We start from the raw sequence: 25,870 nt of genomic DNA, 5'->3' as shown, positions 1-25,870 counted from the left end.
CATGGATTTTTAAAATTATTTTCACGTGTAGTTTGATGCGTTTTTCTCGACTCACCCTGTATATTTATATTTGAGCTGAAAAAAATTTTTTTTAAGATTTAAAAGGAACAAGTCTTGTGGGGCATAATGACAATAACAGTTTTATTACTGATGATCTTTTTTAATCTTAATTTTTTTATTTTACTTAATAATAAACTTTTAGGTTATTCAATGGTTTATCTTTTAAGTTTCTGATTTTTTTTTAAATTTGCTTAACTTTGATTGATTATTTGGAGATCTAGTGGCTTTAATAATTGTTACTATATTGAATCTTTTGCTTAGGAAACTTTTTCTTAGGTATAATAAGATGGATGAAAATCATAAAAAAAACCAAACTTTTTTACAATATCTAGGAATTATCTGGTTTAAAAAGAAAGCCGTTGCGGACCAAAGCTGAACTCTTAAATCTGGCTTTTCTATTAATTAAAATTTAAGCTGCTTAAGTTGCTCGGGTTAAATATTATATCAGCTTATATCACACATCATTAGCAACCTAAATAGTACTTTTTGGTCCCTAGCTCATTTTGCAAAACTTCAAGATAGCGGCGGGACGACATTTTAAAAAATAAAATTAAATAGAAAAGTGGGTCATGCGATACATCATTTGAGAGCTCCCACTGAATTCTTTATAGTCCTAGAATTTATTTATTAAGTCATTACTTCTGCCCATAACAAAATGGTAGCCTTTTAAAAATCTTATTTTCGAATTTTAATGTTCAATAATAATAATTAAACTGTAGGTAACACACAAATGTAACTATTTCACTACAAAAGATGTTAAAAATGTGCGCAATTAACTTAAAGACAATAAAATAATTTATTGGAAAACTCTTCAGGAACATTTTAGAAAATGGCAACATCAATATTACGACATGCATCAATGATTCTTTGATGTAGATCGAAGATAGATTCTGGCTGGGTATAAGATCGGGCGATCTGGCTGGCCACTCAGTAGGCCCTCGACGATTAATCCACCGATTAGGGTAAGTATTAGTCAAACATTTCTGCTAAAGTGAGGTGCCCCATCTTGTTGAAAAACTATTTTCAACTCAAATTTATGACGACTGTCTTCAATAATCTCAAGAATCAGTGATTTAACTGCATTTCCTACATGTTTAAGTAAAGATCCCCTCAAATTTTTTGGTGTAAAAATCGCACTTGCATGTCCGATTACTCCTTCTAGTACTTCCCATAAGAACTTTATGAGTGCAAGAGACAAGATATATCAATGGAGTTTCTAAATAAATTGATTTTATATAAACTAAAGCTATTAAATACTCTGTATTTGATATAGTTTTTTTTAAACCAATTCAATGAAAATGTATTCTTTCCTAATCTAATATTTTGATTTTTTTAAATTTATATAGTAAGCCATGACAAAATGACATTAGCCGGTTAAACCTATTAAAAAAACCATATCAAATACAGTAGCTTCATAATTTATATAAGATTAAATTATTTGGAAATCCCATTGATATATCTTTCTATCTTGCACTCATGAGTTTTTATAAGAGGTACTAGAAGGAGTAATCGGACATGCAAGTGCAATACCTCATTTTAAAGTTAATTAAAAATACTTTTTAAAAATGAGAAAATGTAATATGGGGTACATGAGAAAAGTTGATAATGAGAAAAGTTGATAATGATCGAAAAAAAAAACGAAACGTCGGATTATTTTTTTTTGCGCCATGTTGTAGAGCATAAAAAGTGGCAATGAAAAACTGTTTTTAGTTCTCAGATATCTCCTTAAATAAAGACGATAGAAGGTAAAAACGATTTTGATAATTTTCGATTTTTTTCGGATAGCTCCGGAAGTATTCGGAATTTTAAAATTTTTTAAACGTCATTTTATTAAGCTCTAAATTGCGCAACTTTGTCTCCATTTAACCGACCCTGTAACTCTTACGGTTTTCGAGATCCCAATCGTCACTCTCGAATTTGGAACACCCTGTATATTTAGTTTTACAAAAAACAACTCAACACAATCAAGCAAAACAAAATAGAAAAAAATTATAGTTATAGGTTTTTTTTGTATCTATTTTTCTGTGTAAAATAATTTTCTTACAGAGCAGACATAATTCGAAAATCTACCATATAAAAAAATATTTAATTTCTTATAATTTAATAAGGTTTAACTTAAGAAAAAATTACTTACATATTATTAAAATTGCCGCTTTTCCAAATCACACTTAGTTAGAAACTGAAACACGTATAGATTAAGCCTTCTTAGGAAAACAATGATTAAAATAAATCTCATTAGATTCCATTGCAAAAATTGCATAAAACTAGGTGAACGAAGGCCAAGATCTAGTAATTGTTACAGGTTATCGTTACATAAGATTTATTTATATGGATATTTAAGACAAGGTTTATTTCGTTTTATACGTCTATTATTTTAAATGACTTTTACAGTCTCAGAGATATACAGGTATATTGAAAAGTATCTTTTACTCTTCCTGAATTTTCTCCTAAAAAATCTATTTTATAAATTTTCATAATAGATAATTAAATCTATCAAATCGACTTATTAGAATAATCAATTTGATAAGTTTATAACAATTTATTAAACTCTTTCAAAGTGGCTAAAAGAGAGTCTGACTTATAAGTGATAGTGATTATAAATTTTTTAATACTTGCCTTATACAGTGAGAGCCAAAAGTCCGGAATAAATTCATTTAAAATTCAGGGGTATGTTCAAAAAAAAACGCTCGGACACGTCGATTTTTATTTTTAACTGCGGGTTTTCTTACTATAATTTTATGTATACAGACAGGGTGGTCCAAAAATAAGTTACGACCATCAACTTCAATTTTTGAAATGGAAATACGTACTTTTTATTCTGCATTTTTAAAGAACATAAAATTCTAGACATATTTCATGTACAATGTCCTATACCTATCTTCATTTGTTTTTGAGTTATTGACAGTTGAAGATCGGCATATTTGCACTTTTGACATGTTATAAAATTCAAACGGTTAGACATAGACAAATGCGGTTTGCACTTATAATCGAAGCTTTTTTAAAACCACCTGTTGATACTAGCTAGTAAGTGTCAACAGGTACTGAGAAATTTACGGTTGAATTTCTAAAAAAACATTTAAAATATTAATGTATTTAATCAAAAGTATTGTATAAACTAATAGAAACGTATCATCCATTTTTCTCTAAGAGACCAAACGAAAACAAAAACAAAGGTAAGGACACAAAGTCACGGTCTCATCCAATAATAATAATAATCCAATAATTGGATGAGACCGTGACTTTGTGTCCTTACCTTTGTTTTTATTGTATAAACGTTGAACAAAGAGAAACTATTTTAATCTAGACCGAATTAAATGTTCAAATTGAACCCCATTAACTTCTTGACAGTAAGCGAGTCTTGATTCAAATTCTCTTAGAACGTTGCGTATCATTTCTTGAGGTATTCGTTGAATCTCATTTCTTATATTATTTCTTAATTCTTCTAAATTGTTGGGTTTATTTACATACACTCTATGCTTTAAATAACCCCACAAAAAGAAGTCCAAAAGAGTCAAGTCGGGGGATCTAGCAGGCCACTCCAATTGACCCCTTCGCCCAATCCATCGACCCGGAAATACCTCACTTAAATACTGGCGCACGGCTCTGCTGAAGTGTGGCGGCGCGGATTTGGATTGGCTGTTCACTGTACCATTGAGGCAGAAGGTCGACTCGTTAGAAAAAATTATTCTACGAGTAAAAAGACGGTCGTTATGGCAGACATTCATTATAGTTTCGCAAAACTCTAATCGACGATCTGTATCATTCGTTAAGTTCGTGGATTAATTTTAATTTATAGGGATGATATTTTGAATTTTTCAAAATCCTTCTTAAAGATGTTTTTCCAACATCGTTATCTAGTGCTGCCTGTCTAGTCGGTGTATGAGGATTTTCTTAAATGGACAAAACAACATTTAACTTCTTTTCCTCGGAAATTGAGGGACGACCCGATCTGGGTCGATCTCTGACGTGACCTAATTCCCTAAAATTTCTTTCTAGTTTGCTAACGATAGACTGAGATATTGTCTTTTTAAATATTATTGTCTTTTTAAACATAAACATTTTACAAACCTGGTGTTGGGTCCTAATGCGATCACCACATCCTATCATAATTGGTATTTCTATTCTCTCAGTTTCACTTAACTTATTCATCTTTTCAGGCAATATTAAATTTTACAATAAACAAGGATAAGACTGCTTGATATCTGTCACTTCAAAAAATGATGACAACATTATTGCAACAATGGATGAAAAAACACAAAAAACAAGGTTACCTTAGTAAGGGTGTTACATAGTTGCATGAATTATTGTATGTTCAGAAATTCAACCGTAAATTTCTCAGTACCTGTTGAAACTAACTAGCTAGTGTCAACAGATGGTTTTAAAAAAGCTTCGATAAAAAGTGCAAACCGCATTTGTCTATGTCTAACCGTTTGGATTTTATAACATGTCAAAAGTGCAAATATGCCGATCTTCAACTGTCAATAACTCAAAAACAAATGAAGATAGGTATAGAACATTGTACATGAAATATGTCTAGAATTTTCTGTTTTTTAAAAATACAGAATAAAAAATAGGTATTTCCATTTCAAAAATTGAAGTTGATGGTCGTAACTTATTTTTGGATCACCCTAAATACATAAAATTATAGTAAGAAAACCCGCAGTTAAAAATAAAAATCGACGTGTCCGAGCGTTTTTTCTTGAACATACCCCTGAATTTTAAATGAATTTATTCCGGACTTTTGGCTCTCACTGTATAGTCTAGACCAAATTCAAAGTACTATTTAACTTAGGAATATACTAACATAAAACTATTGTACCTATTTCTTATAGGAATGACATACAATATATCTTATATCACGGACTCCCGTCACGAAATTTAATTAAAAGATTATGTCACTTGTGGCAATTAATCTTTCTGACTGCTAGTATAATTTTCTTCGTGTTGTTTTAATATTTAAAAAACTTGATATATTTTTACATTTTCAGTATACAGGATGTCCCGTAATTAATTGGACATAGGTTAATGTAGGATACCTGATATGAAAATAAACTGTTTGAGCTCAATATCGCTTAGCAAAATGTTATTGGTTTTCGTTCCACAGGGTGTTAAAACTAATTTTTTACCAAACATTTATTGAAATGTTTTGCAATTCATTGGACAGATTAACCTAAAATTTGGCATACTCTTATTATTTGGGATGAGGAACACGAATAGGATATCTATTTTACCTTTACTACTAGATGGCGCCACATACAACAACATTGAATGATTAAAATAGTCATAACTTGTTTGACTTACCTGGACGCAAATTTGCGAATTAAAATAATAAAACAGCATTTAATTCTAGTCAAAAAAGGTATACTTCTTTGATCTCCAAAAAGTAGACCGTTTTCGAAATAAACGCATTTTTGTATTAGGTTGCGTATGGACAAATTATTATCGGAGTTACAAAGTAGACTTTGCCTAGGATGAACACATCATAACTACGACCTGTCAAGGTGAAGTATTAATAAGTAAGTCTTTAATTTGGCTAAAGCTCGTATTCTTGTTGTGTTATTTTCGCTTAAAAATGCCGCGTCACAATGATTTTTCTAATGCTCAGATGCGGAATATGATTTATATATATACTCAAGAAAATTTTTGCAGTCGAAGAGCAGCGCAGCGTTATTTAGATCCGGATAGAAGGCAGCCAAATCATCAAACATTTAAAGCGTTCTACGATAGACTAGGTGAAACGGGCTCATTTCGTTCAAAAAACGTAAATGCAGGAAGACCAAGGATAATTGGAGATATGGAAGATGAAATTTTGGTTCGTGTTATCGAAAATCCTGAAACCAGCACAAGACGTATTGAGGCAGCCACTGGTGTAAGGAAATCTTCGGTGTCCAAAATTATACGCCAAGCAAAACTGTATCCGGGTCATTTCACTACAGTTCAAAATCTTCTTCCTCAAGACTTTCCTGCAAGACTCCAATTCAGTCAATTTTTTAGAGAGCGCCAATTGAATGATCCATTTTTTTGTAATAAAATTTTATTTGCGGATGAAGCCACGTTTACAAGGAGAGGTGTTCGCTATTCGATGGAAAATCCTTATTTTCAACATGAGTTTTCAATAAATATTTGGTGTGGTATTTTTGAAGATTGTATTGTGGGACCGTTTGAATTGCCAGCTAAGATTAATGAAGAACGTTATCTAAATTTCTTGAGGAATGATCCACCTATTCTTCTAGAAGATGTGCCTCTCAGTTAAGACGTGACAGTTGGTATATGCACGATGGTGCACCGGTACATTATTCACTGCAAGTCAGAAATTACTTGGACGAAATTTATCCTCATAAATGGATTGGTAGAGGTAGTGAATATCCGTGGCCTGCGCGTAGTCCCGATCTTAATCCCTTAGATTTTTATTTCTGGGGCTACTTGAAATCACTTGGGTATAAAAATAAAATAAATAACCGTCAGGAATTGTGACAAAAGATTGTGCAAGGAGTCAATACCATCAGGGCCCAAGAAGAATCATTGTTTGGAGTCAGGCAAAATTTAAATAAAAGAATTAGACAATGTGTCCTAGTGGATGGTGAACATTTTGAACAATTATTATAATCATCAGCCTTTTCTAATTTTATCGTTGTTAATTAAATTTTAGATTAAGTGTTCATACGCAACCTAATAAAAAATAAACGTTTATTTTGAAAACGGTCTACTTTTTGGAGATCAAAGAAGTATCCCTTTTTTAACTAGAATTAAATGCTGTTTTTTATTATTTTCACTCGCAAATGTACGTACAGGGAGATCAAAAACGTTATAACCTTTTTAACCACTCAATGTTGTTGTATGTGGCGCCATCTAGTTGTAATGGTAAAATAGATATCATATTCGTGTTCCTCATCCCAAATAATGAGAGTACGCTAAATTTTAGGTTAATCTGTCTAGTGGATTCCAAAATATTTCAATAAATGTTTGGTAAAAAACTAGTTTTAACACCCTGTAGAACGAAAACCAATAACATTTTGCTAAGCGATATTGAGCTCAAACGGTTTATTTTCTTGTCAGGTATCCTACATTAACCTATGTCCAATTAATTACGGGACACCCTGTATAATTAGGTAAGTATTTAATTCTAATAATAAACATTATTTAATAATTTAATGACGATACACATAGCAAATAAAATAAATAAGAAATTTTTTAATAATAATATTAATATTGAAAAAATATTATTTATTGTTTATAATTATCTATAATTAAAAAAATCGGGCTATCGAAAACGTACCACAAGGCATAACTGCTAGGGATTTTTTTTTAAAGAACCCAAAAATACGATAATTTAGTTTATAAGGTACGACTTTTGTCCCAAAAATGATGACACCCCCTAAGTGGGGGTGTCATCCCCTAAATTTTTTAAAATTGGAATAGGAGTTTAATGACACCTTATTAAAAAGTGGTATTAATTCCCGATACGTTGCTGCTTATTTTTTTATAATCGGTGAATTCGTTCAGAAAATATGAACGATTGAAATTCAAAAAATATATTGTTTAAAAAACGCATATACAGGGTATCTCACGACGAATAGACGCGATCGATATCTCGGAAACTAATTTTTAAAAATTTTTAAATATTTGACATCATGGCACAGTCGATGGGGGCTACACAACTAAAATATTTTGACAGTTATGACGTTTTCGGTTATACCGGAAGTAGGTGTCAACTTCGTTATTTTAAATGAAACACCCTGTATATTTTTACATTTTTGGCTTCCACATGAAATTCTAGGTATATGTTATGTGTAATATTCTATACCTAAGTGTAACCGTTTTTGACATATTTTTAATTTCATGTGAAAAATTATGTTTATAAGCCCTAACATAATTACCGATTACTCCCTTTTTTATTTATTGGTTAGTTTTGGTTTTATTTTAAAGGAAGGACCACTTTAAAAGACTATTTTAATATTTGGCTAAAAAAAAAGATACAGGGGGGTCAAAAATTAGCATTAAAAATTAAAATGAAAAGATCATTGTCAAAAAAAATTGTCCTCGCAGGTGTTCTAATGAAGCAGGTGGAGTGGTATGGGTTCCCACAGAAAAAAGTTTAAAGGAGTCAAGTCGGGTGACCGGGGAGGCCACTCAATTGCACCCCTTCGGCCTATTCACTGACCTGCAAATAAATTGTTAAAAATAATGACGCACATTTTGAGAGTAATGTGGAGGTGCATCTTAAACGTATCCAGGATTATGCTCTATGATGGCTCTTAGGGCTGGGTCTATAGTATTTTCCAGTAAATCCAAGTACATATCGCTCGTTCTCGATTTTCCAAGAAGAAAACAAGGGCCCACATTGAAATTTCCAAAAATACCAGCCCTCACGTTCAATTTCTGAGGGTTTTGTGTGTGCACGTCGTAAACAACTCTGGGGTTGTTCTCAGACCTGTAACGACAGTTGTGCCGATTAACTACACTATTTAAAACAAAACGTACACTCATCCGAAAAACGCACATTAAATAGGAAATTGTTATTCTTTACCGCTCATTCACTAATAAGTTCACAAAATTCCAAGCTACGATAAAAATCATCCTCGGAGGTGATCCACTTCAAATACTTGGGTAACACCTTCAGTGCACCGAGTGACTTTAAGTCCTTGAGACTAGTGAGCCTTATCGGTTTTTCTAAGGCCATTGGGCTCTGGTAACCCCCAGTGGGGGTTAATTTGTATAACCGCAACTGCTGGCACAAAATTTGTTTAAACTTAAAAAAAAATGACATGTCTATCGGGAGACCTATATGCACAACTGCCTCTGGCAGCTTACTGTTACGACAATTTCATTTCGACAATCACAATAACTAGGGTAACATATTTACTCACAGGTACCTTTACTTTTTAGGTATGTAGTATCGTATTATCTCATATCAATGATCTCGAATCCTGACGTTAGCAATACATCTATTATTAGCTACGTTTACAACGCGCGGATCTATTAGGTCTATGGATCAAATGATAGACTATTTTTATTTAGTACAGCCGTGTTGGTAATTCTGCGATTTAGCGGCTTTTGTCTAAACAAACGAAAAATGATGAGACTTTTTGCACAATGGGTAGATTTGTATACATATTTTTCACTAAGAGTGGTGGAAAGCCAAATTTTTCACGACAAGGTTGTTATCACGCACTAAATCACTCACTATGGGACGTGATTAATTATTAGAATAACCCTGTATTCGATTAGTTTAGTCAACAAGTAGGTGACAACTAAGGTGAGGTTAGGTGTGGTGTTGCCAGTTCTGTCGTTAACTGCATTTTGTCACTCTGCAGCTTCAGCCTTGACCTCAGTGTGGCTGACTCATGAATGCCTTCTCTAAAGTGGAGAATTCACTCTGTATTTTTTTAGTCACGCGAAATGTTAGGTATTATGCGTAGAATAAAGTAATATAATTTCACAAGAACTGTTTTTACCTTTTCTTGTAACTAAATCTATTATTTTCGTGCAACAAACATACCGAAGACACACATAATGTATTATTATTTTGATAATTTTTAGATTTTGATGTCCGAATTAAAAATAATATGATTCTGCAGTTTAGCGACTTTTGTCAAATTTAGCGTATTTTCACCGGTTTTCTTTTTTAAATGGCTTAATTTTACCTGAAAAAAAATAAAGTGGCGGAAGTTGTATTTTGCAAAGAGTTTCTTTATAAACAATGTGAAGCCGTTCCTCTATCACTGCGAGGGGAACATAAGGCTCTGCGCACAGACCATAGATATACCCAACCCAATCTAACCCAAGTCAACCCATCTTATCCCATCCCATCCCATCAACACCCAACGGGGGGCGTAAGCTCCCAGTGTGCTTAACATTGGGACATTGGTTGCCTAGGCTTGTGCTTAATTAGGTTAGGCTTGTGCTTGGTTAGGCGTGTGCTTAATATTTACGAGGGGTTGGGTTGGATTAGGTTGGGTTGGCTTGGAATAAATTGTCTTGAGTTGAGACGTCGAGGTACATGGGGGGCGTACGCCTCCCATGTGCTCAAAATTTACGAGCACTCTATATACTTTTTTATGTTAGAAAGTATTAAGGGTCTGAACTTCATACTTTCTAACATGAAAAAAAACTAATGGTTTTTTTTTTTTCGTATTTCTTCTTTAGATAATCACAAAAGTAAATAGGGCAATTTAATCAGGAAAAAAGGCTCTTTTCAATGAGAGTTTAAAAAAAGTGGCTTTCCATTTGAAAAAAAAAGTTAATTTGGAAGGGTTAATTTGGACCCTCCCTGTAGGTGAAAAAATACAAAAACTATATTGAAATGTAAAAAAAATAAACAAAAATCGACGGGTCTCAGGAATGTTGCGAGATAAATTTTGATTAGTTTTAACTGAATTTATTCCAGTTAAAGTCACCACACTGTATACCTAAATCTACTCATTTTGCAAAAAACCCGACCATTTTTCATCAGTTTTGACAAAAGCCGCTATACTGCAGAATTACCGCCCTTTTTATAAGGATTGATTTTAAGAGTTTAATTAGTTCAGGAGTATCTTTAGGTTCAAAATGTCAGTTGAAGTGAGTTTAGACGAAAAGATATAGGACATAACCTCTAAATCTTCAAAAGTGTTATTGTTTAAAAATAATAAAAATAAACTAATAATTGCTTTTTCAAGGTTTGTCATCCTTGTATTTTCTTCTTTATTTTTGTGTCAAAAAATAAAAACCTCCAATAAAATGTCAAACATATCATTTTTGTACTTCAAAATAGGTCTTAGGTGTTAACACGGAAAAAAACTAAATTTAATTTACCCTGTTTGGGAAGCATCAAACTCGCGTATCAAATTTTAGTGCGCTGAAAAAATAGTCCTCGTAACGTCATTTGATCCAAGTATTAAATATTTGGTACCCGCGTTGTAAACGTAGCTATTCTGTCCTCTTACACGTTCCAAATATAAACTATAAGTTACTGTAAGTACATTTATCGTTTTGCTACTGTTTACAAGTTTATTGTTGTAATTCTGACAAGGTGTTGTACATTGATTAAAATTAAATAGATATAACAGGATGTAATGTAATACTCCCTTTTAAGAATTTAGGCCCTGACATTATTAGTTGAGGTATTAAAAAATTTGGAAAAAAATTATTTAGAGGACTTTAGAGAATAGGAGAAAAAACTTTATATTGAAATTAAACCCAAAATATTTTATTGATATGAACGAATTTGCTTTTATATTAAAAAATTTTTTTTTGCCATATTTAAAAATGATTTCGGGCATGTGATCCCCACGGCTGGCACCTACGTGGCATAAGAGAGATCCAATTTTTACACACTCTTTCCAGTACTGCAGGCTGTATTTCGGCAATCACGCGTCGTATGTTGGCTTCCAAGTGCTCAAGTGTTTCGGGTTTATCAGTGTAGACATGCGACTGAACATAGCCACAAAAAAAATAATCTAATGGCGTCAAGTCGCACGAACGAGCTGGCCAGTTTCAGGTCCATTCCTTGCAACTATTCGTTGCTCGAATGTCTCTTGCAGTAAATTAATTAATTGGCGCGCTGTATGGCACATGGCACCGTCCTGCTGAAACCATATTTCTGCAAGGCCTGCAACGGCTTCCAATTGAGGCACAAAAAAGTTGGTTATCATGTTTCTGTATCGCTCACCGTTTACTGTAACATTCTGACCATTAGCATTTCGAAAGATATAAGGACCTATGATTCCACCCGCTCATAAAGCGCACCAAACGGTTAGTTTTTCTGGATGTAACGGTTTTTCCCAATAGCTCGTGGATTCTCATCCCCCCAAATTCGGCAATTCTGCTTGTTTACATAGCCATTTAACCAAAAGTGTGCTTCATCACTGAACAAAATTTTCATATGAAATCATGGATCAACAGCAATCTTTCCTTCCGCCCATTCAGCTCTTTTTGTGTTTAATTTTGTTCATTGTTTTGTCAATTTTTGAATTTGTATTTTTGTTTTGTTTTTTTTTAGCTTGTAGGATGCTTGTATACAAGAAAATTTTTACGTAATATAGCACATTTTCTTTCTTTCTTTTTTTCTTTCTAAAGTACGGCGCAAAAGATGATCCTGTGGTTTCAACTCCTGGACAAGTTGAATTTCATATGCTCGTAATCCGAGATCGTTGCACAAAATTTTCCATAAAGTGGATGGACATAAGTTGATTTGTTGAGAACGACAACGAATTGACACATTTGGATCATTATCAACACTATGCTGCACAGCAGCTATCGCTTGTTGCGTACGCACTTTACGGCGTCTTACGGGATGCGTATTGTCGACCAGAGGAAAAGTATTGCGAAAACGGTCAACAGTTTCTCGAATTAATCTCTCTTAAGGACGATTATGAGCACCATAAAACTCACGTAACGCCCGATGTGTTTCTCGAATAGAACAATGTCTTTCAAAATAAATTTGAACAATTTGGAAACGTTGCTCCGGCGTGAGTCTGTTCATGATGAATTACCAAAGCAAACTAATCTAAAAATAACACAGAACTGTCAGGTCGGCTGTCATAAAAAACAGTGTTGCCAAATGAAAGTTCTCCGCCTCTAAAAAAAACACCAGAAGAATGATTTTTTAGAGTGCTTTGCGATGTTTGGGTACTATCAGAGTTATATTTTATCATTTTAAAACCGAAACAATATAAGCAAGTTTGTGCCGATTTTTTATATTTAGCCAATTATATGGTCGAAGATACGGTGTAATTCTAATTTTTCTATTTAGGTCATACATAAGTCTGATGTATAAATTTTGCACTTTTTTGTATGAAAGATTTACACAAAACTTGGCGGGTACAGAGTGGTAGCAAGTTTTTGTAACCGTAAATAAGTTTTAGATTCGAGTAAACCAATTAAAGTTTTGATGTAACATGGACTGTAAATCTTAGTTTAGAATCCATGACTAGACCTAAGCACTTACAGAAATCAGAGGTAGGTAAGGCTATATCATTTAGCAAAATCATTTAACATTTCGTTACATAGGGACGCTTGGTTATCGTTGCCAAAATATAAAACAAATGATTTATTGGGATTAAGTTTAAGCATTGCAGGTATTTAAGAAATTTGACAAAGCAGAATTCATACAATTTACAGCTAGGTCAGTCTTGTTTAAACGAATAGAGAAATATAACTGCGTATCGTCGACGTAGAAGTGAGGTTTGTAATTTTTACATGAAGAAAAAATAACAGTACATATTATTTAATATCCTTTATTTATTTTAAATTAGTTCTGGACCTATTTCTGTTCATTATTATATGGTTTGTTAAAAATATATATTTTTTTAAAGTTTTTTATAAAGTTTAATTAGGATCATTGTATCTTTTTAAATTTATTTCTTTTTAATTACCTCCTTTGAATATTGATGTTTAACATTTAAAAGCAATAATGTTATTCAGCAGATGATTATTACACTTTTATATTGTTTTAGCGTTTAAAGCCCGAATATGGCCAATGACCGTTTTTTTTGCTCAATCTTAGGATCGGATTATCTAAAACGACCAAAGCCCGAATTTCATTTTGATGTCGGGCTTTGGCTGTCTTTAAATAGCCAAACCTAAGATTGGATAATTAGGATATAACCAAAGCTTGACGTACTTGTACATCTTGTTTTAGCCAATCAATATACATTTATGTAACGTTTTAAAAACCAATGCCTCTTTATTATGACTCGTGTATAATCCAGGGTTGGGTAGATTCAAAAATTGTGCCACTTGTTTAGGCATATTTCCTAGTTTATTTATTCCAATCACTTGCTTGGTGCAGCGTCCATTTTGAAATTTAATGAAGATACTATTTTTCGCAATATCTGGTGGCCGTAGAGATAAATATTTTTGAATAAGGTATAAAACTTTCTAGTGATTGTAAATTGTCTAGGCACTTAAGTTTTTTACTATCAGAAACATTCATTATTATAGCGAACCCCAAGTTCTTAATATCCTGAACTTTCATTACGTAGAGCTCCTGTCTTCGACAAGCTCCCATAATTCCTAATATCACAACAACCTAAAAAATTTGTGAATTATATACATGTTTATGGAATTATAAAGATCTAGGATATGTGGGTAAAAATGTCTAAATACATGTATGTACCTTTGTAGCAAGGTCAATATGATCCGCAGTATTATTTATAAAATGGTTGACTTCTTCTCCAGTTAATATCTTTGATTTTTTTCCTCGATAACCATCAGATTGTTTTTAAAAATGCTCGCAGCCTGGCATATTTTGATATATCTGTATTGTGTTTAATGTTCATTGTTGTTCTAATCATTGAATACACTTTCCATAGTATTGAAGCTTTATTAGATTTACAGGCCAACCAAATAAACGTGGCTTCTGAGAGGCGCAAACAAAGGAGTGAAAATCATGTCAAGAAAATCGTAGTATTGTTATCTCTTGTTATCTTAATAAGGAAAAGAGTAAAATCTTCCATAAGGCACGAAGTAATATAGCTAAAAAAATTTCTATTTTGATACCTAATAATTGTTCATATTATTATTTTAGTACATGGCAAGAATACAATATTGTATTCTTGTTCTTTATTAGATCATTCTTTATAAGAACTGGCCATAAAATCTTAAATATGACAGAGACTCTTTAAGGTAATTTATGCGCACTCAATGAATTCTTGTTCTTTGCAACACTCTTTATAAGAACCGGATCATTCTAAAAATCATTCATAAAATCGGCAATCTTAAAAATTAACAGTCTTTGAAATTTATGTACATTTGGTGTATCAAACCGATGTAATCAAAACGATAAAAAAATAGGCTGGTCGTACAAAAACACACTTTTACAATATTATTTAATTTTATTTTTCTACAACTAAGCAAAAAATATCATGTTTTCGCTTTGAAACGAAAGCAAACAGATGTAAATCAAAAAGGACTTTTATGATAGTTAAACGGGGTGTTAATGAGGTTTATCTCAGTTTCAAGTATAGGTATTTTAGTTAAGATAGACTCCCCGTTATCGGGAGAGTTTAGTATTACACTTTATGAATACCTACGTTACGATGCCATGTGTTAATAATCATGGGGGTTAATATTGATACCTATGAAAACAAGTGGACGACCGAAACTAAAGCAAAAGAAAACATACCCTTTCATTCGTGAGTTAGAGTCTAAGGCCGCAGTTTAATTTGAACGCTTGGGTTTGGGCTTTGATTTTATATCGAATTTTCTCAAAAATTCATCAGTAATTAGTCTTCGGAAGCGCCAATGAGACTTTAACGCTCGGATTTTGTTTATTGGGCTTTGAGCTCGTTATATTATGTACCAACCAACTTTGCAAAGTACGGGCTACGGGATCAAAGCTTTTTGAGTGTTTAAAGTGTGTATGCGTGTTTAAAAGTGTCTATAATAATATTCATTCTAATTATTTATGTATTAAAATTGTATCCAACAGTTTGTCCAGCAGGTAGGCCAATAAATTATTGTAAATATTTTATTATATTATTGTTCTAATTTTAGAATTATGGAAAACAAGCAAAAAAAATAAAAACACAACTATTAGTTCAGTACCAAAAATTAAATAATTCACGCGATGATGCGAATCAAGTACCTGTAAATAAAAGGCGGAAATGTAAAACGGTTCATCCTTCTTTAATAACAGCTGACTCCACAGAAGAGAAAATAAGAGCTAAAAAACGTAAATTAAACGCCGAACGTTGCCGTGCTTATCGAAAACGTAATAAATATTGTTTCCCTTTTTTTATATAATCACCTTCTGAAATAGGCTGTGTAAATGTACATTATGGGGCATACTAGCATCACTTTTACAGCCTGTGGCCTATTTCCAAAAAACGGACCAATAAAAATTAATTAAAAAATTAAGCTAAAGAGGCCGTTATAGTACTAGGTACAATAATTAAGAAATTGTTGGCCGGAGTATACCAAGCGTTAAAATCCGAAAGAATTACTGAGAAAGGGTATGGATACGCCTACTTTTATCAACGCGCATCTTTGGGAGGTACGAAGTCACACGCAAACCTAAATTTGTCAGGCTAATAAAGTAGGTATATAGTATATAGGGCTAACAGCTTTAAGATACTTATTGCCTAATCTTGTAATTAATATGACGACACTGACCGCACTTTCTAATTATTTAAGATAATTAAGTCGATAATTATTATTATTATTAAACTTTTCAGTTATAGGTATGTAACTTATTTGACAACCGCAAATCATAGGGTATGTCTTGTAATTGATCAAGTAATAATAATAATTAAAAAGGACACAAGTCTTATAGTAAACTCTGAGCAAAAAATTAAGCTTAAGAGGCCGTTTAGTAAAAGGTACAATAATCGAAAAATTACTGTAAAAGAGGATGGGTACGATTCCTTTTGTCAACGCGCATCTTTGGGAGGTACGAAGTCACACGCAAACCGAAGTTTGTCAGGTTGTATCTAGGAGTAATCTTATCGGAGGTCATAAAATGATTTGGTTATTTTCAATACGTCCATGATACTTGCGCGAGTTGCAAGATCTGTGAATTTTATATAAATATTTCAGATGGCGTCCAATACTATGCCACCGCAGGTTAAATAAACTTTGTTATATTAAATAGTAATCTGTAGGTGTTTTTTTTAAACATCCGTTTATTATATTGGTTTACATATTTTAAAAAAATGTTTTTTTCTTAAAATCACGTTTTTTATTACATTATTATTCTCCAGTTACAAAAATATTTAAAACTATATACAGGGTGGTTGATGATATATAAAAGGCAAATTCACGAAATAAAATATTATTTATGACCACACAACAAACATTTATAATTTAAACCTATTCTGTTCTACCCTCTTCAACAGTTAAGCTTTGTGATCCATCATCTTCGTCAAGTTCCTCTATTCCAGACAATTCGCTATCTTCGTCATCTTCAGTGTCACTTTCTGTATCACTATTCGTTAATTCCACGTTAATTATCAGCTGCTCGACAACTAGGTCTATGGTTGGTTCTTTTTCTAAATATTCCTGTTCAAAACGTTTGGCCCGTTCACACCTAGATTTCCATTTTTCGGCAGAGGATTCTTCAAAAAAGGCATCACAATATTTTATAGCTTCATTAAAGTTAAAATTTATATTTTTTTTGGTCACGTATGTTTTGAGTTCAGCCCAAACCAACTCGATCGGATTTAAATCGGGATGATATGGAGGGAGCCGTAATACCTCGTGACCTTTTGCGTTAAAGAGTTCATCTATTCATATTTTTTATATTTCGGCTTATGCAGCTTTATTAAATTGTATAAATACGGCTTTAACATATTATCATCATAAGGTATTCCCCTTAATCGTAACCAGTCTTGCATTTCCGCTTTCTTCGTTAAAGATGTGGGTATTGTTTCTGCTTGTTTATTGTGATATGGAGCGTTGTACTACTACAGTTTTTGGTTCTAGATTAGGAATAAGATTTTCCGTTACTCATTTTTTATAATTATCAAAATTCATCCCGTGATGGTAGTCGCCACTTGTGCTGTTTGATTTCCACCTTATGTATGCGTTAGGGATAAATCCGTTCTCTCTACCTGCATGTACTATGATAAGGCGTGGTCCTTTTCCAATAGGTTTTTTGATCCCCTCTGAACTTTCATCACTCCATCCTTTTAAGTGCGTATGGGAGGCATGAATATACGTTTCGTCCATGTAAATTATGTCGCGATTTTCCTCCCTATACTTTCGCATCTTTCTCAGAAATTCTATTCTAAGCAATCTTATAGGTTGACGTTCCATTAATATTTTCCGGTTATTACTAAATTTTCCCCAGCGAAAACCAATTTTGTGGATACTTTGTGGCAATTTTTCTACCCTATGAATATTTTTTTTTTGCCACATAAATGCACGGCAGCTTTTAGTCTGGTGAGCGTGGTGGTGAGATGATCATCCCTCCCTTTTTATACTTACTGATTTCATCTTTGGACGCCACTTAATTTAATTAAAGTTTATTTAAATTTTATAATTAAAGATATTGTTAATAATTAAGTAAATCAAGAAACTTAATTATGTTTTTTTTTTAAAGCAATAGTCTCGACTGGTATCAACTTCAAGTGAAACATTTTATTTTAATTTTTTAACAAAATTTATTTTATACCCTAGATGTCAACTGAAACATTGCATTCCGTGCGGTCAATAAAATACTTACAACTATCTACAAATGGTGGTGCGATAGTGATAAAAAAATGAATAAAAAAGATACTGAAAATAGTGATAGTAACACTCAAATATCACAAAGAGAACGTGTAGCTCTATGGGTTTATATTAAATTAAAATGGGATTATGACATTAATTATATGACGTTAAACCTGGGGAAAATTCATGAATTCTCTGCGCAGGAAAAAAGTATTAAATAGACAGTACGCACAGGGCTACTTATAAATCAAAATATGTGTACCAACAAAAATAAATACCACAATCAGTGAAAATAGAATAAATAAATCATTAAACCAAGTTCATATAAGTATGATGAAATTTTACCAACTCCGCCACGCAGCTTAAACACTTCCTGCTCAGCGTTACTGCGTAGGAATGCTAGGGAAGCATTATCCAGCGATTGACAGGCCTGAAGGCATGGCCTTAGGTGGATGAGGATGAAGGTCAGCAGTCTGGAAGCAGCAAGGGTTGAAGGCAGGGCTCGGCGTTGAAAATGGCGTCGAGGCGTTGACTCGGCCTTGAGCGTGATGTATGACACCGTCAACTGTATGACAGCTATCAGCAAAGATTGAAGGCAGGGCTCGGCATTGAAAATGGCGTCAAGCAGTATGGCAGCAATCAGCAAAGATTGAAGGCAGGGCTCGGCGTCGAAATTGGTGTCAGGCAGTATGGCAGCAATCACGTGGTTAAGGCAGGTAAAAGTAGACAAAATGACATAAGGACCAAGGACTAAGCAATAAGTAAGAAGGACTCCCCAAAAATATCAATCAAAGATATTTTGTGGCGTAGAATTATCAACTTTCGTTAAAGTTGATTGGGCAGCAACGCAGGACGAAGGAATCTCTAAATAAAGGAAGGAATACCTGATTTAAAGACACTTACAAAGGAACCACGTGCTACTTACGTGATGTCATGGGAAAACTCAAAAATCACAAGATCAGATAAACCACGCCTGTCAGCAAAAGGAAAACTACATCGGTAGATGCAGTGCGAAAAATAAGTAAGTTTAAAATATTAACACATCCCGAAATAGAAAACTTTACTTGATTCGCCCTTTTTTCTAGGCAAAATTAGAACGACTTGTCAGATCTTCGGTCGCACGCCAAAAAGAAATATGGATGGGCATCAAGGTTCACCTTAGTGCTTGGTGACCTCCCACCATCGAACCATTGCCGTTGTTGCCAACGTACCTTTTACCAGGAAAATGAATAGAGCTGCTAGGAAATCTACATAAATAATTATGTATGACTGAAGAACATAAACCAGGACCTATCAAAATCCTTCAATAATGATATGATTCTCAATCAATAATGATAATGATTTTAATTCATTTTGAATATTGAAAATAATAAGATCAGTCGCTTTTCTGTTCCAGCACAATATGGCAACTCTGAACCTTAATCCGAATATCGATATGCGCTGATTGTTTAAAGCAAGGTCAAGTTAGACTGGATTTTGTCTATGCATTTTTTGATAATAAAATACTTAAATACAAACGTAAACTATGTTGTTAATAATAAAATATGTAACACAATATAAAAAACAGGTTTAATGATGTCGAAATAAATTAAAAGTACTTCAAGAGCCCATTTAATTATTTAAAAGTCCTTTGAGCTTTTAGGCAACACACAGTACATACTTTGTTTAAATTACGGATACCTCCGAAAGCGATGTTGCCAAAATTAACATAAATAAATTAGAATAATTAATAAAGAATATTCTTTCCAAATTAAAGTAAACTAAATAAAAAGAAATTATGTAGTATTTTTTTAAGATGATGCTAAGGGAACAAAAAAAATGCTACAACTTTTACGCAAAGTCTCTCTACATCCATGATAGCCAGTGTCTTCTACAAATTTGCTGTGGATTGTTTTTAACGTGGGGACCGGTTTTTCTGTGATGTGATGGTTTATTATGGTTCTACGCAAAACTCCTAAATCAGCGTCGTCAAGAAGAGTGTTTGTTTTTCTCTTTTGACGTCTTTTTTTGGGTGTTGAAAACATTTTTGCTTCGCCTGTTTCTATTTGGGTTGCCTCCTGCTTAATTCTGCGAATACTCCTTAGGGAAACGCCCGTTGCCGCTGCAACACGGTCTTGAACCTTCAAAAGAAATTATTATTTAAAAATCTATCTGCCATATTTCAATTTTCCATTAAAGCCCTTTTAATTTTCGTTTTAAAGATGTATCACACTTGCAGAACTTAGAAGTAATATACAGGGTGCAAGCTAATAAAAAATAAATTTCGGCTGTAACAATGTTAAAGTTTCCATATATTTTAAAAAATATATGGAAATTAGTTTTTTTTATTTTAGGTGACGATAGAATATTTACATGTTTTATATTATTTTATAGAAACATTTTTTTTTTAATTACAATCATAAAAGATCAGATAATAAGAGTCAGTTTTTCACACAGTAACAACGTTTAAAACAGCGTCAGGCAACTTAATACAGCACTTTAAATTTAATGCAAAAAAGAGCAAAATCCTATAGAAATTTGTTTATGCAGAAGAGTTAAATAATACAAATTTTGCAAAAATATCAATATAAATTAAACCACAGCTTTATTTAGAAATGTCAAATTGTTAAAGTTTACCAAAAAATAATAAAAGCTTATCATTATTTGAAATCAAAAGTACATTTATGAAAAAAAATTAAAAACTTACCTTTTGTAGAGGAATACTAACTTCACCAGCAACTACTTCTGCTTGCATGAATTTCAATACATTACTAATTATCTCACGACTTTGAACGTTCAACACTTTTTTCGTAACTTTACTTGTAAAAAGCATTTTAAAAATACAAAAACGAACGAAAGGTCCTTTTTCCATTTTAAATTTTTCACAACTAACTTTAATACGACGATGTAAAAATGAGCTCTCCAGCTGGACTGGGGGTCTTGCTACCGCGCACCCGATTCTCAGAGGCCACGACTATTTAGTTGACCTGTAGCTAACTGACTAAAATAGGCGAGAATCATATTTTCGGCGAATGAATTAGCTCTTTTTAATTTTCGCCATTGCATAAAAGTGTCATATTGTTTAAGATATAAATCTTTCGATTTTTCAGGCAACAAATTGCCAGCAGTCGCCTTTGCTAATTCTACAATTTCCCGGAGAGTATCAGTGAAATAAAAATCGCTACTGCTTTCAGTATCAGTCACTAAAAAGAAATAAAGCTATAGGAATACCTAATGAAATATTTAAATTTACACTTACTTCTTTTTAATGTATTGGCCAATATTTATAGAAGTATCTTTCTTAGCTTCGGAATGTTTGGATGTCAAAATGCATAAAAATATTACACAAATACAAAGTTGAAGATAGGTTAGGATGTTAACGTTGCTAGGTTGGGTTTAGATGCACACAGAATTACAAGGATCTACGGACCGAGCTGTCAATTTCGATTTCACGCCTTTCCGCCGGCGGAACGAAGTTTTCGGCGCGGTAGTGGTTTGCAACTTACAATACATCCCACATATTTCTTTGGCTTTGGCCTTGACTCTTGTCTTATATTTTTGTTGGTTATTGTTATAATTTAATAAATTATTAATTATAATTATACCAGTCAGTTATTACAAAGTGTTCTTCGACTGTGGTTTATACAGTTTCTTTTATTGTATTCGTTGTGTTTGTGTTTGCTTGCTGATTGTTGTTTGAAGTATGAATCACTATACAGAGTGTGACATAAACTTTTCTAGAACTTCAAATTTAACATTACATGTAAAAAGGAAACATCCAGGTAAAAATTATATTTAGTTCTAATAAATGTGTAATTTATACTTAATACAATAAATTATTTAAATATGCTTCATGTGCTGCTACCAAAAAAAGTTCAAAAAACTCAGTCTTCTGTGCTTTGCTTAGAATGTAATAAGAACTTTACAAGTCTGGGCAATCTTAGGCTCCATCTAAAAAGGCAGCATGCAGGTAAAACTGAATCACACATCAAAATAATTCAATGAAATAAATTACAGCATCATATTTTTTCTTTTTATACTTAGATAAATTGGACGAAATAGCTCCTATAAAGAAGAAAACCTATGTATGTAGACCCTACTACAGAGAGCATTTTCCAACTTTAAAAATCTTTGTCTGTCATAAAAAAACCCATAAAATTCTAAAGGAATTAAAGTGCCCATTATGTCCATATACTGGTTCTGATCGAGCAAAATTAATATTACACTATGGGAGTGATCATTTTTTCAATATTGAAAGTGAATATATTAAATTTGATACATTTGAGGATTTTCAATCTTGGAAATGGAAAGTGGAGGAAAAATCATATTCATCATTTGTAAAAATGTATGGTTCAAAAAAAGCCACTGATTACACCACATCAAACTATAATTGTCATAGGTCGGGTGAGTTGCAATTTATTTTGAAATCAAGAGTCAATGTGTTAATTTAAATTTGTTTTTTTACAGGTACCTATAAGAAAAAGGGGAAGAACATGAGAAATCTTAATACGCAAGGAACAAATAAAATTGAAGGATTGTCCTGCAAGAATGAGTGTTAAAATAATGAAAGATAAAAAATGTGTAGTTAACTTCTGCAAGAGCCATATAGGCCATAAGCAACAACAAGATATAGGTCACCTGTTCCTATCAAAATTGCAAAAGCAAAATTTGGCAGCAAAGATAGCCGCAAAAATTCCATTTCAAGTAATTCTGAATAAAGTCAGAGACTCTGTGTCTAATTCTCATTTAGAGCGTATCCACTTGTTCACAAAAAAGGACCTTTACAATCTTGAGCAGTGTTTTAATTTGAGTGGCTCGTCAGTACGACATGCAAATGATGCAATAAGTGTCGATGCATGGGTCAGTGAGATGAAAAGTTCAGGATGTGTGCTTTTCTATAAACCACAGGACACTTTATGTGAAGAGTATCCTAAACTAAAATATGAGGACATTTTTTTAATTATAATGACAGATGGACAAAAGGATCTCTTACTACGATTTGGGGAAGATTGTATTTGTATAGATGGAACGCACGGACTAAATGCTTATGGATTTGAGTTGCACACCATCCTTGTGCTGGATGATTTGCGAGAGGGATATCCTACAGCATTTTTTATTTCTAATCGTAGCGACACGATAGGCATGCCTATTTTTTTCCAATGTGTCAAAGAAAGAACTGGAAAGTGCATTAAACCTAAAGTGTTTATGTCAGACATGGCCGATGTGTACTATAAATCATGGATGCAGGTTATGCAGCCCGCTGAATTTAGGTAACATTAAGATGAAATATTTCATTTGTTTAATAAGCTGTAAATTTACATTTTTTAGATTATTTTGCACTTGGCATATATACAAGGCATGGAGGAAGAATTTGGAAAAAGTTACCAATAAAGAAAAAAAAAATTAGTATTTTAAAACATGGTAAAAATAATAATATGTAATTTTATATTACACAATGTAATTATATATTCTCTTTTTAGATTCAGGTGTATCATATGCTTAGGACATTATTACAGGAAACTGATGTATCTGCTTTTAATAAATTAGTTTCCAAGTTTCTTGAATATTGTAAAGCAGACAAAGATAGTTTGGAATTTGGGATGTATTTTGAACAATATTATGCATGCAAATCCGAGAAATGGGCATATTGTTTTAGGTTATATTCTGGCCTAAATACTAATATGCACATCGAGAGAATGCACCGAACGATAAAACATATTTACCTACATGGAGAATTTGTCAAAAGATTGTATAAGGCAATAGGTGCTATAATGAAATTTGTCAAAGATAAATTATTTGAAAGACTTATTGTACTGCATAAAGGAAAGGTCTCAACCAAAATCAGTGAATTAAGAAAAAGGCATAATACTAGTCAATCCCTTGATTTAAATAGAGTGGTTAAAACTGATATTGGTTGGGTGGTGCCCTCTAGTTCAAGCAACGAAATGCATCATTGAGGAGGTGAAAGACAGCTGTCCATGTAAATTGGTGTGTGAAGAATGTCAAGCTTGTTTACACCGTTTTACTTGCACATGCTTAGATTCATGTATAAAATGGAACATGTGCAAGCATATCCACTTAGTTTGTAAATACACCCAACTACATTCAAATAATGACAACACCATCAAAAACGCAGAAAATTTAATAGCAGGTAAAGTATTATGTTCTATGGAAATCTTTCATTTCATTATACAATGTGTTTGTAACTTTTCATTTTATTTATTTTTTAAATCATAAAAGTATCAAGAAACGTCTAAGTATAGTATATGATTTAGAGAAAATCTTTTTTTTTTAATTTATATCGTTGGCTAATCAATTTAAAAATACGGACGTTTTTTAATTGTAAAAACTTTTGAAACTTTTGGCTTTCGTCAAAAAATTTATTGACCCATGGAAAAATATTTATATTTCTTATTCGATAGACTTTCTTGACCTTTGCATAAACACACTGCATATTCATATTTAAAGAACTATATTTATGTTCATGATAAATTATTTTAATTTAATTCTTTTAACTAGGAAGACTGCCGATAATTTGACTTCTGAATACAAAAAAAATGTAGGTACATACCTATCCTTTAAGGTAACTATCATGGCTAACTATTTTTGATGTATGTGGCCTAAAATGACGATTTTTTACATTGATACGGGTTGGTTAGCTGTGGTGGTTATTTTTGGTATATTTTGATATAATGGGCTGGTGAAAGATGTTGTTTAATCAAATTGTTATGACTTATACTTTATTAGATTTTTCTTTTAATTTAGGCGATGACGATAATCTTCTGATTGAAAGCGATGACGAAAAAATGGCTCTAGTAAGTGCGGTTACCAAAACTACCTTACAAACGGAACCACTTTTAGAAGAAGCTAAGAAAAAACTAATTTTGCAGTTTACAGAGCAAATAAATGACTTAGCATCTTTTGAAGAGCTGGAAGCTGTAAAAAAAATTATTGTCCCAATAAAACCTACCATAGATGCTATCAGACATCAAAATGACAACAGCAATTTGGTCTTTCCATCCACGTCAAAAATACCCTCCAACAAAAAAATTTTACCACAAAGGAAATTTTTTTCTATTAAAAAAAATACCAAACGAGAAAATCCAAAACTGCAAAAGCCTTGCCGTGAAGAAGGCGACATATTAGCTGTCAACCTTTTGTACCAGCAAAATTAATTAAATATAATATATTTTTTTAACTTATCGTAATTTTGTTTTATTTACATAGGTACCATACGCATAGACCTCTTAAATAAAACAGTTAAGTAGGTATATTAAAATAATTTATAATAAATAAGTTTATTTTAAAAGATCCGTGTACCTATCATACGCCACACGTTTATTTTGTACTTTTGAAACCCAAACAACGGTGAAAATTTAAAATTATTAATTTTTTTTCAAAATTTAAACAATTTATCTACTCCTATTAAATTATATATTTATTACTTAACTACTTTTGAACAATTAATATTATTTATAAACAAACAGCGTGAGTTATAATAACTCACTATGTAATAAAAGGTGCATGGCTCTGTATAAGCCGATTGGCCGAAAGGAAATCCATATTGTTATTTGAAGAGGAGTAATGTCACTTGAATAATTTTGACATTGTCAAATAGTTTTTATTATTTTATTTATTATTTTTATTTTTTAGTTAATAGTCGTAGAAAAAGTATAGTATTCAACTTGCGGTAATGGTC

General features: G+C 32.4%; 1 long non-coding RNA gene across 1 annotated transcript; it reads right to left on the bottom strand.

Moving 5' to 3' along the window:
• Window positions 1-7,993: 7,993 nt before the first annotated feature.
• LOC126745616 (uncharacterized) lies at window positions 7,994-9,042 on the bottom strand. The gene is made up of 2 exons (XR_007663613.1): window positions 8,561-9,042; window positions 7,994-8,491 (listed from the first exon to the last, which is right to left on the bottom strand). It is a non-coding gene; the product is annotated as an uncharacterized LOC126745616 (long non-coding RNA).
• Between the last annotated feature and the right edge of the window lie 16,828 nt (window positions 9,043-25,870).

Source organism: Anthonomus grandis, chromosome 16 (genome assembly GCF_022605725.1).
Source record: "Anthonomus grandis grandis chromosome 16, icAntGran1.3, whole genome shotgun sequence".
NCBI classification, from domain to species: Eukaryota; Metazoa; Arthropoda; class Insecta; order Coleoptera; family Curculionidae; genus Anthonomus; species Anthonomus grandis.
The sequence above is the reverse complement of the archived record's forward strand: the minus strand, read 5'-3'. Positions and strand labels throughout refer to the sequence as shown.